The sequence below is a fragment of the Anneissia japonica genome, unplaced genomic scaffold (genome assembly GCF_011630105.1).
Source record: "Anneissia japonica isolate Jap-2015-1 unplaced genomic scaffold, ASM1163010v1 scaffold288144_len532060_cov191, whole genome shotgun sequence".
NCBI classification, from domain to species: domain Eukaryota; kingdom Metazoa; phylum Echinodermata; class Crinoidea; order Comatulida; family Comatulidae; genus Anneissia; species Anneissia japonica.
Window position 1 is genome coordinate 51,174 of NW_022734328.1, and position 12,002 is coordinate 63,175.

Genomic DNA, 12,002 nt, shown 5'->3' on the forward strand with positions numbered 1-12,002 from the left:
TTTTCAAACAGCGAAGCACATGTTTTGTTGCGTCGTTGATTAACCATGGATTCTGCTATTCCATAATGGTTATTAATTTTATAATAATTTTTCAAAATAATTAAATTTAAAATGTATAATCATTAAATCGTTTTTAAACGCTTGAATGTACCAAATGACTATGTTATTTTACTACAGGGATTTTAATTTCATTTAAAAAACGCACTGGTAATGTATAAAAGTAGTTTTCAATTGTTGATACGCCACGGCGTATCAAGTGGACTTGGAACGTCTTCCTTGCAGTGTACCGTACTGCATCGCCGGCTGGAAGTTTAGGGCCTGTGGTTTTGACATACTCTACAAAGTAAAAGTTAGACGCTTGACTCTATTCCTGTACTCAATGGGCTATGGGATATTTACTGAATTACGATCTCTTCACATATTATCATTATTTCATTCTTTAAATTGCTTTTTCTATCCATTGATTTATTGTCTATAATTTGTTTCGATATAATAGTTGGGAATAACCTTGCATTTAAAATATATTATGGTAGGCCTATATCAAAAATAAGTGTACAATAGGCCTACTATTTGTAGTCCTATTCATAATAAAATACAGTGACCGCCAATAAATGACGCGAATATGAAACGAGCGGGTGATAGTGGTAGAGTGTAACTTCTTAAGCCTGGCATCTTTTCTTAAATTAACTGTTGTTTTCGATTCTTTGAATGAAAAATAGCTCAATAACAAATGACAGGATATAGTATATTAAAATTAATTCATAATAATGAATGAAACTTATGACGAAACATAGAAAAGAGACTTGTCGATAAATTACAGTACATCAAAATCACGAGATAACCAACGCAAACAAGTAGAACAAAAACGTCGGAAAACGAACCCTAAATCGCGAAATGGAATCGTCCAAATTTTTGATCAGTATCTTGAACCACTCGTCGTCAACGCGAAGAGATTTTAATCCCCAACCACGCGTTGTAGACGGGTATACGCGTTGCTTTATTTTGCGAGGCTCCCTTAGCAAGACAAATTCATACATTTCGTAAATGTCTGTATAGACTTCAATTGTCACACTGTGTATATTAATAGAGACCTAATTCACACCATGACAATCAAAATATAGTTGGATTGATTGATTGATTGATTGCTTGTTGAAGGTAAGAATTCTAGTCCTGAGGTTCGAATGCAGTGACACGCTAAATGGCTAAAGCCTGGTTTTCTTAAAATCGCTCCCCATTGTCGCTAAATTTGTTTGCAGTGCAATAGTAATACTGCGTAGCAGTCCCCGGATGCAATTGGGAAGGCTCCCCAATTCGACCGACCAATAAGAATCATCGAAAGCTGTCGTCGATAGCGTGTAGCGATTGTATGGAAACCAAACTTTAGCTGTATTAAGACTGACTAGAATTTTTAAACCTTTTATTATTCAAATTACGTAATAAATATGTAAAATTGATTTTTTTTTTAATTTTAAAAAGATTACTACGGTACACAATGAACTGAAACAACTTATATTTTAAAATATGAGCACATAACACGTAACTAAAAATTAATTATATTAACATTTAGTAAATTTAATATTATTTTATTTTAGGTCATAACTTAATGATATAATGAACTGAAACAACTTATATTTTAACATATGAGCACATAACACGTAACTAAAAATTAATTATATTAACATTTAGTAAATTTAATATTATTTTATTTTAGGTCATAACTTAATGATATAAGTGGTGTAGGTATAAATGTATTCAAATTAATTATGCCAAGATTCAAAATTCAAAACAGTAAACATAATGAATAATACTATTCTTGTTTTTAACTTGCACGGCAATTGTTAATAGGAAGCTGCACGACGCAGAGGACGTAGAACGTAACGACGTCACTAACAAGTCACAATCGCATGCGAGACCGTTGTGAGAGAACGTATCGGACGGTCATGCATGATTGAATCTGTTCTAGAGTCGCGTCGTTGCGCAAATCGAAACCTCGCTATTATTGAAATAGAACTCAGGATATGGACGACTTCATGATTCTTGAATAAATTGATCGCAAAGGGATACCTGATGGTAAAATAATTGTAGTCTGTTAGCAGTGGGCGATTTCAATATAACATTATAATGCGTTACTAATAATAAAACTGAATTATCAAATTTGATATTAAGGTCAACGACAGAAATGTAAAGTAAATTACTAAATCTGCGTACAGTGTTACAGTATAGAGTTTCCTCTTATAGTGTGTACTGAGATTGTTTATACCATTGATATTAAAACATAAGTTTTGTTTTATACCGTTAAGATATTGGTTTATAGAAGAAATACATTAAATAATTGTCTTCTCTGTTGTGGGAGTTTCACCCACTTTTATTTCATTTCTCTTTTTTATTTTATTAACAATTTTTTACATATAAAATAATGACATCACAACAGTAATTATAAAGGCAATTAAATAATAATAATAATAATAATAATAATAATAGTAATAATAATAATAATAATAATAATAATAATAATAATAAAAATAATAATAATAATAATATTAATAATAATATCACTTTCTTATAATTTAACATCCATTAAAGGTCAGTGTCTTTAAAGCTAAATAAATACAGTAATTCGTAGTTTATTTTCATTATAATATTTTTTTAATATATTTGTCTTTTCTCAAATAAAACTTGAATAATAATACAAACTTGCTTAAATATTTTGTACTTTTTTCCTTAATTGTTGTTTCTTTTTGCTTTCTCTTAAGCAATGAATTAAAAATATTCGTACATTGATAATGACTTTACTTTGGTCTGGCTGACTAAATAGTTTGTGCTCTCAACGAATGTAGTCCTATAAATAAACGAATAAAGAAAATGTGTAATAAAATCCTTTGACGGGATTCGAACCTGCGACCTCCCGCTGCCAGGGCGAGCGTCATAACTATCAGCCCACAAGAGGCTTCATGGTTGAACAGATTCAAATACCGCCAGATACACTTAATTACACAATAGGTACGGCTTTTTTTCAATTTTTTTCTAAGCACCGGTGGCAAGTTATTTTTGAACTTTAATAGGCACTTTATAAGTTTTATTGCATTATTATTATTATTATTATTATTATTATTATTATTATTATTATCATTATTATTATTATTATTATTATTAAACAAATGGATAAATTTTAATAATAATAACGGTGATCAAATATGAACAATGTGTTATAATCATATCGTGCATAGCCCTTTTTTCAGTTTTTTGCTTATATGATATATACGCAGATCCTACTTGGTATTTTTACAGTAAGTCTATGCTTTTGAAATTAGCAATAATTATAAGTTAGAAATTAAACATCCCATTGACGCGAATATGAAACGAGCGGGTGATAGTGGTAGAGTGTAACTTCTTAAGCCTGGCATCTTTTCTTAAATTAACTGTTGTTTTCGATTCTTTGAATGAAAAGGTTTATTAATACGATATGACATTCGCCAAGCATGTTAACAAAATCGTTTATTAATCGGTCGTTCGGTTACAGACTGTGAGCAGAGCATGCGCCACGGTCAATCAATATAAATCTCAGCTTCCTTCGCTTATTCCGTCGCGTGTAGGTATTTCTATATCTTCTTGGTTTATCTATTTCATAATTTGTGAACGACACTGGACGTCTTCGCGGAATTTACAGGGACACCTTTTGGCGATATAAAAGGATATTACGCCTCTCGAACCAATGGTGTTTCGTTTCTCTGCCAGTCACTTCATATACACAATCATAATTATGTTTCATTTGATTCCTTGAATACCTGTGAAGTCAGTTAACGTACTGATATCCACTTAATTGTCAGCGATGGTATTTTTCAATATATGACGGTTGTTATTGTTTGGTCCATGTCTCATCGCGCTGAGGCGTTAAAATTCCTTACACTCGCTCTGACTAAATATCTAATCAATACGTTTATCGGTGATTGGATTAACCCCTTTTCCTTGTAAATAATACTTGATTCCAAAATTAACATCAGGCCACGCGACTTGTGACCCTTAAACAGCCTCTTTTCTATTTTGGCCCTGGTGTGAATGCTATCAAAGAATGGCGGTTTAACAGTGTGTTTTCTTGTGCGATGACGTATCGAATTAATTTACTCGAGGGTTTGTTGTGAAACTGATATTACTATAACGAGTCATGGTGATTGTTGTTATAAAGTAATACACCCATGACGTCTTTTAGGCTATTCGTATCCCACCCTTAGTTTTCGTAGCAAATATCTAGGGAGACATGCATCCCTACTTGTTACGTACTTTTAAAGAACTATTATTAGGATGCTTAACTTAGACCTACCGATCTTATCTTTATGCTAATTTTTTTGAAACTTTACATCGTTATCATTCATCATATTTATACATATTATTAGTAATAGGCCATACTGTAATAATACATTGATGCCTGATCAATGGAAATATGTAATTAAAACTGCTATTAATTTTGAAATTAAAGAAAAACCTAATATTAATACAAAGTATAAAGGTATTAACACAAAAAAATATATTCGTGCTTTGTAAATGAAATGTTTGTTACACCTAATGGACAAAATAAATGGGAAAAATACTTCAATAACAACAACATCGACTGGAAAACGTGTTGGTTACATAAAGTGTGTAAAATGAAGGACAAAAGGCTAGCACAATTCAATTACAAAATTTTAAATCGAATATTGCCTACAAACAAAAGGCTTTACATATGGAAAATCAAGGAATCCGAAATGTGTAGTAAATGTGGAGTTCCTGAAGATGAAAACCATTTGCTTTTTAGTTGTTCGCATATACAAACATTTTGGAGGAAAGTAAGTAGTGTCTTAAGGTGTATTACATATGATGATATATCATTTAAACAACTTATTCTTGGAACTGGATGTGTATTAGAAGATTTAATATATACATCTGCAGAATTTGCAATTTATAAATAGAAAATTTTGTCAGAGTTGAATAAAACAGGTTTTATAATATATATATATAAGAAATAAGTGGAAGAGATTAAACAAGACTTTTCAAAAATGTATATGTTACAGAAAAAAATATATATATATATTCCAGTGAAAGCAATGATTAAAATCAAATGCTTAATAGAATTGATCTAATTAATTTTATCAGTCATTTTAATTGTATATAAGCATGAGTACTATATCAAATTTGTAAGATACTGTGCATGTATATTAAAAAAATTGATATTATTGGATTTCCCTCACCAGCAAAAAAGCCATTGTTTTTCTTTACGATTTTTTTTCTTCTTCTATCTTCTTTTCCAGCAGGGGTTTTCGTCAATTTTGGTCACTTTCCGTTCTTGGATCTTCTTCAAACTTTGTGCAAACAAAGACCATATATCAAAGCTGTGCATTCTAATTTACGGAAGTGAAATTTGGGGATTGTTGGATAATTCGAATATTGAAAAACATTAAATTTTGTAATTATTTATTAGAAGTTGGAAACAATGCACCAAACGTTGCTGTTATTTCGGAGTTTTAGAGACCACCGCTTAGAATAAATTGTTTAATGACCGTTATTAGATTTTGGCCGTTATTAGATTTTGTTCTAACGGATTTGGTTACATTTGGTTTGTTTACGACAAAATTTCTTCATTTAATGAGTTTAATTTCGTCTATATGATATTGAAAAACAAAAGTGTATTGAGAAATTTAGTTTACATTCTAGGCTAAGGCTATTCACTCTGTATAAAAAAGAAATCAATTTGAGTTATCATTATACGAATACTAGTAATTTAAAACACAGACGGTTATTGACAAAGGTAAGATTAGGGATATACCGGAACTAGAGATTGAAAGGGAGAGGTGGGAAAATATTGATAGGGTCAAAAGAACTTGCAAGATATGCAATAACAATATTATTGAAGATGAATTTCACTTTATTTTGCGATGTCCATATTACTCTAATATATTTCACAATTTATTTATCTGTATATATATCTATCATCAAGCTCTGTTTATTATTTTCAAATACAAAATGTAATAATAATTTAGTAAAATACGTCTACTTTGCGTTTGAAAAAAGAAAGAAGTGTATTATGTTACAATAAATTATGTTTTGTATTAGAACCAATGCCCCATATACTGGAATAAATTCCCTGAATAGGAAAAGAAAAAGCATAATAAATTATGACGTGATTGTACATATTTGGAATATTAATAAACAGGTAATGCGACTGTTTCTAAAGCGTTTCAAACTAGCTACAGCTAGGTTGCAAAATTACCATGAAACGCATAAACACTTTTTGCCCTCAACCTATGAAAGTACGAAAGGTAGACGACCTTAAAAATACACAGAAATCCACAGAGCCGGGTTCTATGGTGCAATAGTCAGATTATTTTCGCTATTAAAATTTCAAAATCAGTTCTCTTTTTTGCAGAGTCGAATGTCGAGCAATCTACAGCCATAATATCGGCGTTGGTTCGAGCGGCGCCTGGTGCCAATGGTGAAACATCTTCTCAGATAAGGACCATAAACCGTAGGCTATTGGCCATTGTACAATTGGCTCATGCGTACGATAAAGTAGCCTTTACATCTTTCGAGACGAGTAAGGGGTTACATTATACAGCCTATGTTGTCGACAGACGAGAGTAGCTGGTACCGGTTAACAATTAGGCCTACTTGGTAGCTCACAGGCACGGTTCAATTGGGGGCACAGGGGCACGTACCCCATTTTTTGCAACTAAATTTTAAAATTTCCAATGCATATCAGTGATATGTATTGAAATAAGAAATAAAAGTATACATATACAAATAAATGATTATACCATTTATTGGTAGCTATCGGTTGGGAACACAAACTCTACCACCTCTTTTTTCCATGTCACTCGGGTTGTAACCACTGATGGTTGTAACACGCACAACTCTATGGAACATTTATGATTGACAGAATCAGCATTCTCAGGTTCCATTATTACATGTTCCGTAACTATCGTTAAATTTCCATTCGATTTATAACCAGGCGGTGGTAGTAACACTGGGGAGGAGAAGCAAGATTTGCTGAACCACAACAAATACATCCATTCGTAGAAGCCTTTCTGAAGAGAGCCTATCTAGTGGTGGCCTAGATTGTCCGAGATCAACTAACTTAGGCTTTGAATTTAACACAAATCGCGCACTAATAATCAAAATTCAAGGCGCCAAACCTATCAGAATTTATAATTCGACATCGAATCAAGAGCTTACGTGATTTCAAAAATAATTTGTATGAAGAAAGTATAGAATAATTATTAGTCTACGTATCCATGAACTGATACCAACATGTTAAATAAACGAGTACCTTACCTCAAAGTATCATTTCGTGTGATTAGATATCAAGATGTACTTATTATGTGTATTTGTCAGTGTGCACTGTCCTAGCTAGTGTCACTGTTGAATATGAACGTTATAACATTTGTTAGTTTCTGAATAAAATATTTTGATTTTCACCAGTAATTTATTCAATACGAAATTTTTTATTTTTTGTAATAAAAATCTTAAAATAAAACCTTTATGTTTTTATTATTTTATCTGTCCAAACAAGGAGGTTGTTTAGTACCTCCTTGGTCCAAACAATCCTGGCTACGGTTCTGTTGGTAATTATACGTACGCTGTGACGGACCATAATGTTTAAGGTCAACCAGGGCCTTTATACAGCAGATGGAAAAAGCTAATAATAATTTAAGAAGAATTATCATCAATCGTTGTTTTATCATTTAGTGATAGTGATGATAATAATATTGATAGTCATAACAATAACAATAATAAGTAGCCTATATTGGTATTATATTTTGTAGAAGTCATGTACAGTACATCAATTTAGTAGGCCTATTAACATAAGTAACTTTGATTACCATATGTGTACGTTGACATTTCCAAAGTCTTGATTGTGGAGTGCAGTAACATTGAGATTAATATAGAAATGTTCGCTATGTCATTTTTCTTTTTCCAATCCTCGGAATCGAACAAGTAGTATTGTAACTACATTTCGTTTATTTATTTTATTCATTAAGCAAAACAATCAAAAACCTCGATAAATATGCCTAATGAAACTAAATAAATCATGGAAATAGCACCACCACAATTCAGGATAAATGCCGAATACATCAACTTGAAACCAATGGCATAAACGCTGCTCTCACTAGCTAAAGCCATGGGGCCCAACTTTAACATGCCTCGAAATATTTATCAGCATTTTTCATTTCGCTCTAAATCACAGCATGTACCCCACTGGTTTCACTACTTGGATCCAGCCCTCGTGGTTGGCTAGTAGGTTTAAGCTAAGAGCCCAATGCCTCTTTGTTTAAAACATAAAATCATAAATCTTTGCTGTTTAAATATTTTAACGTTTTGTGACAACTTAATATTACAGTATGATTAGACAAGGAGCCCGGGGGTGTCAGCATAGCTGGAAAGTTAACCAATTTTTGTGTATATAGTAATGTTCTATGTGCCTGTCTATGTAGGAGAATGGGCATCTGCCGGTCCCATTGTGGTGGGTGTGGTCAGGAGGGGTATAAAAAGGGCCCCCAAAATTGAGCTAGATCAACTTGTGAATTAACCCAATGAAACCTATCAGAATAATCGGCATAGTTCAAAATATCATGAATGGACAATGCCAGACATTTCCAATGGTAGGGGGTGGCTGCCAGACGCAAAAAACCGGTACCCCAAAATTAAGCTAGATCAGCTTGTGAGTTAACCCGATGAAACCTACTGGAAAATGTTGGGCATAGTACCAGGTATCAGGAATGGTCACCGCCAGACATTTTTAATGGTGGGGTATACCTGCCAGACACCCCCTTATAGCCCACCCATGAAAATTGACCTACATCAGCTTGTGAGTTAACCCGATAAAACCGACTGGAAAATGTTTGGCATAGTACCAGGTATCATGAGTGGCCCCTGCCAGACATTTTTGATGGTGGGTGTACCCGCCAGACACCCCTTATACCCTGCCCCCCCCCTCCACCAAAAAAAATAACATAGATCTAAATCACAGCATGTACCCCACTGGTTTCACTACTTGGATCCAGCCCTCGTTGTTGGCTAGTAGGTTTAAGCTAAGAGCCCAATGCCTCTTTGTTTAAAACATAAAATCATAAATCTTTGCTGTTTAAATATTTTAACGTTTTGTGACAACTTCAATATTACAGTATGATTAGACCAGGAGCCCGGGGGTGTCAGCATAGCTGGAAAGTTAACCAATTTTTGTGTATATAGTAATGTTCTATGTGCCTGCCTATGTAGGAGAATGGGCATCTGCCGGTCCCATTGTGGTGGGTGTGGTCAGGAGGGGTATAAAAAGGGCCCCCAAAATTGAGCTAGATCAACTTGTGAATTAACCCAATGAAACCTATCAGAATAATCGGCATAGTTCAAAATATCATGAATGGACAATTACATAGAAGAATCAAATGGCATAAAAGCACTGCATGAAGGTTTTTGGAAGCACACTTGAAACATCAAAGCAAGGATTCGGCCCTCTGTGTTAAATCGAAAATTCACTTTTGCCCTCCGATTGATTTTTATGCCCACCCCTACTCTAAATAAGAGTCTATTATACTGCAAGGATGGAAGTGTGGGTTAATAAGGGTGGGTGGAGAGCCATGAAATTAGCTTCAGACTGGATGGAAAAGTAGTCAATATTACAACAGTTTAACAATGAGATTCTATATAGGATTTAAATTTTATAAAAGCCCAATATTCAGTAGAGTAGATTTCCCTACAATTGAAAATCGTAATGGCACTGGGTTTAGCAGTTCGTGCTTCAAACAGGTTATTCCATCCGTAGAAGCCTTTTAATGAAGAAAGTGTACCTTTTTAGGAAGGGTTGCCTAAGTTAAAGCTCACTCGGGCTATATGAAATTAATTATAAGCTTGAATTGTTAATCTTTCTGTAAGGAATACTACAGTAACTTCACGTTTAATTTTAATTACAAGTTGAATTATATAAAATTCAAATTAAATGTCGTAAGTATATAGTCTGTCTCTTAGTAAGTATATAGTTTGCCTATTTGCCTAATTTGGTTTAGAAAAATCTAAAACTTCTTTATTACAGGAATGTTAAACTTGCCTTATTTGCTCACTTGGTAGTGCTTAATAGATAAATCTTGAATTGGTGCTATATAAGTATTTGTTATGTACAATTATTAGTATTATCTAATTAGTATTATATTACTAATTTGACCCAAGTTTGTGATGATTTACCATCCACACTCGTGCACAGTTGAATATACAGGTGCCTTAACATTCTTGAAGACATTTTTTGAGTTCATTGAACATGGCTATACTTTTAGCGTAAGAAAAATAAAGCAATTAACTTACTCAAAATTCAAAGTTACACCCTATATTGGAAAAATGACTATACTGTATATATTGGGGTATTAGAGGGTTACAGTAACTCATGAGATAATCTAGCTCTATTGAGGGGGAATGGTATTAAAGGGGGAGGGGTATTAAGGCGATGTGTGGCGGGTACATCCTACAATAAAAAATGTCTGGCAGCGGCCATTCATGATACCTGGGACAATGCCGAACATTTTACAGTAACTTTCATCAGGTTAACTCACTTGATAATATAGATCAATTTTTGGGGGCCAGGAGTATCATATTTTCTTTTTTCATTTAATTTCTTTTTTTGTAAGATACCAGCAAGATAGTCAAAATTGGATTGTACAGTACTTGTTAAATATGTGAAAGATGTAGACATTCCTTATTTTTTGTCATGTATTTACTTATTTTAGTACCGGTAACATGATCACTTTATATATATTATTCCGTTATATTTAGTGAACATACACCTATGTATCAGCCGTACTCACTGAAGTGGTACATTCTACTTACCTAAATACTGAATGTTACTCTGCTCCTTCCACTTTACTGTACTAACAAAGAATTCTCACGTGTGTTGCTTTTGTAGTGTGATTTTTTGTAGATTTGTGTTAGTGTAAAATTTTTCTTTACGATATTTTAATGGATATTATGAACTAAAAAAATGTCTTCAAGAATGTTAAGAGACCTAAAAGAATGGTACGATATATTCAACTATGCGCGATTATGGATGGTAAATCATCACAAACTTTGGTCTTTAATCACTACTAATAATTGTACATAACAAATTTACATACAGTAGCACCAATTCAAAATTTATCTAAAGCACTACCAAGTGAGCAAATAAGGCAAGTTTCTGTAATAAAAAATTTTATGATTTTTCTATAAAGCAAATTAGGCAAATAGGCAAACTATATACTTACGACATTTAATTTGAATTTTATATAATTCAACTTGTAATTAAAATTAAACGTGAAGTTGCTGTAGTATTCCTTACATTAAGATTAACAATTTAAGCTTATAATTAATTTCATATAGTCCGAGTGCGTTTTAACCTAGGCAACTCTTCCTAAAAAGGAACTCCTGTAAACTAAACCCAGTTCCATTACAATTATTATTTGTACTGGAAATCTACTCGTACTGAATATTGGGCATTCATAAACTTTCAATCCTATATAGAATCTCATTGTTAAACTGTTGTAATATTGACTACTAAAAATAATAAAAGATTATATAGTATTGTATGATAGGCCTACATTTTGCAAATTCAAGGATGTAGTTATGGGGGTGGGAGAGGAGGTGGAGTCACCCAGCCTTGAAGTTTTCCATCCAGTCTAAACCTAATTTCATGGCTCTCCACCCACCCTTATTAAGCCCACACTTCTATCCTTAAAATCCACTCATATTATTTAGAGTAGGGATGGGCATAAAAATCAATTGGAGGACCAAAGTAAATATTCGATTTAACACAGAGGGACGAAAACTACCTTTGATGTTTCAAGTGTTCTTCCAAAAACCTTCATGCAGTGCTCAGTTTGTATACTACTTTTTACAGTTGATCAGTGTCGGGCCGTAAACTACTAGAGGTTTTCTATCACTTTGCCCACCACAATGCCGAACATTTCACAGTTACTTTCATCACGTTAACTTACTAGATAATCTAGGTCAATTTT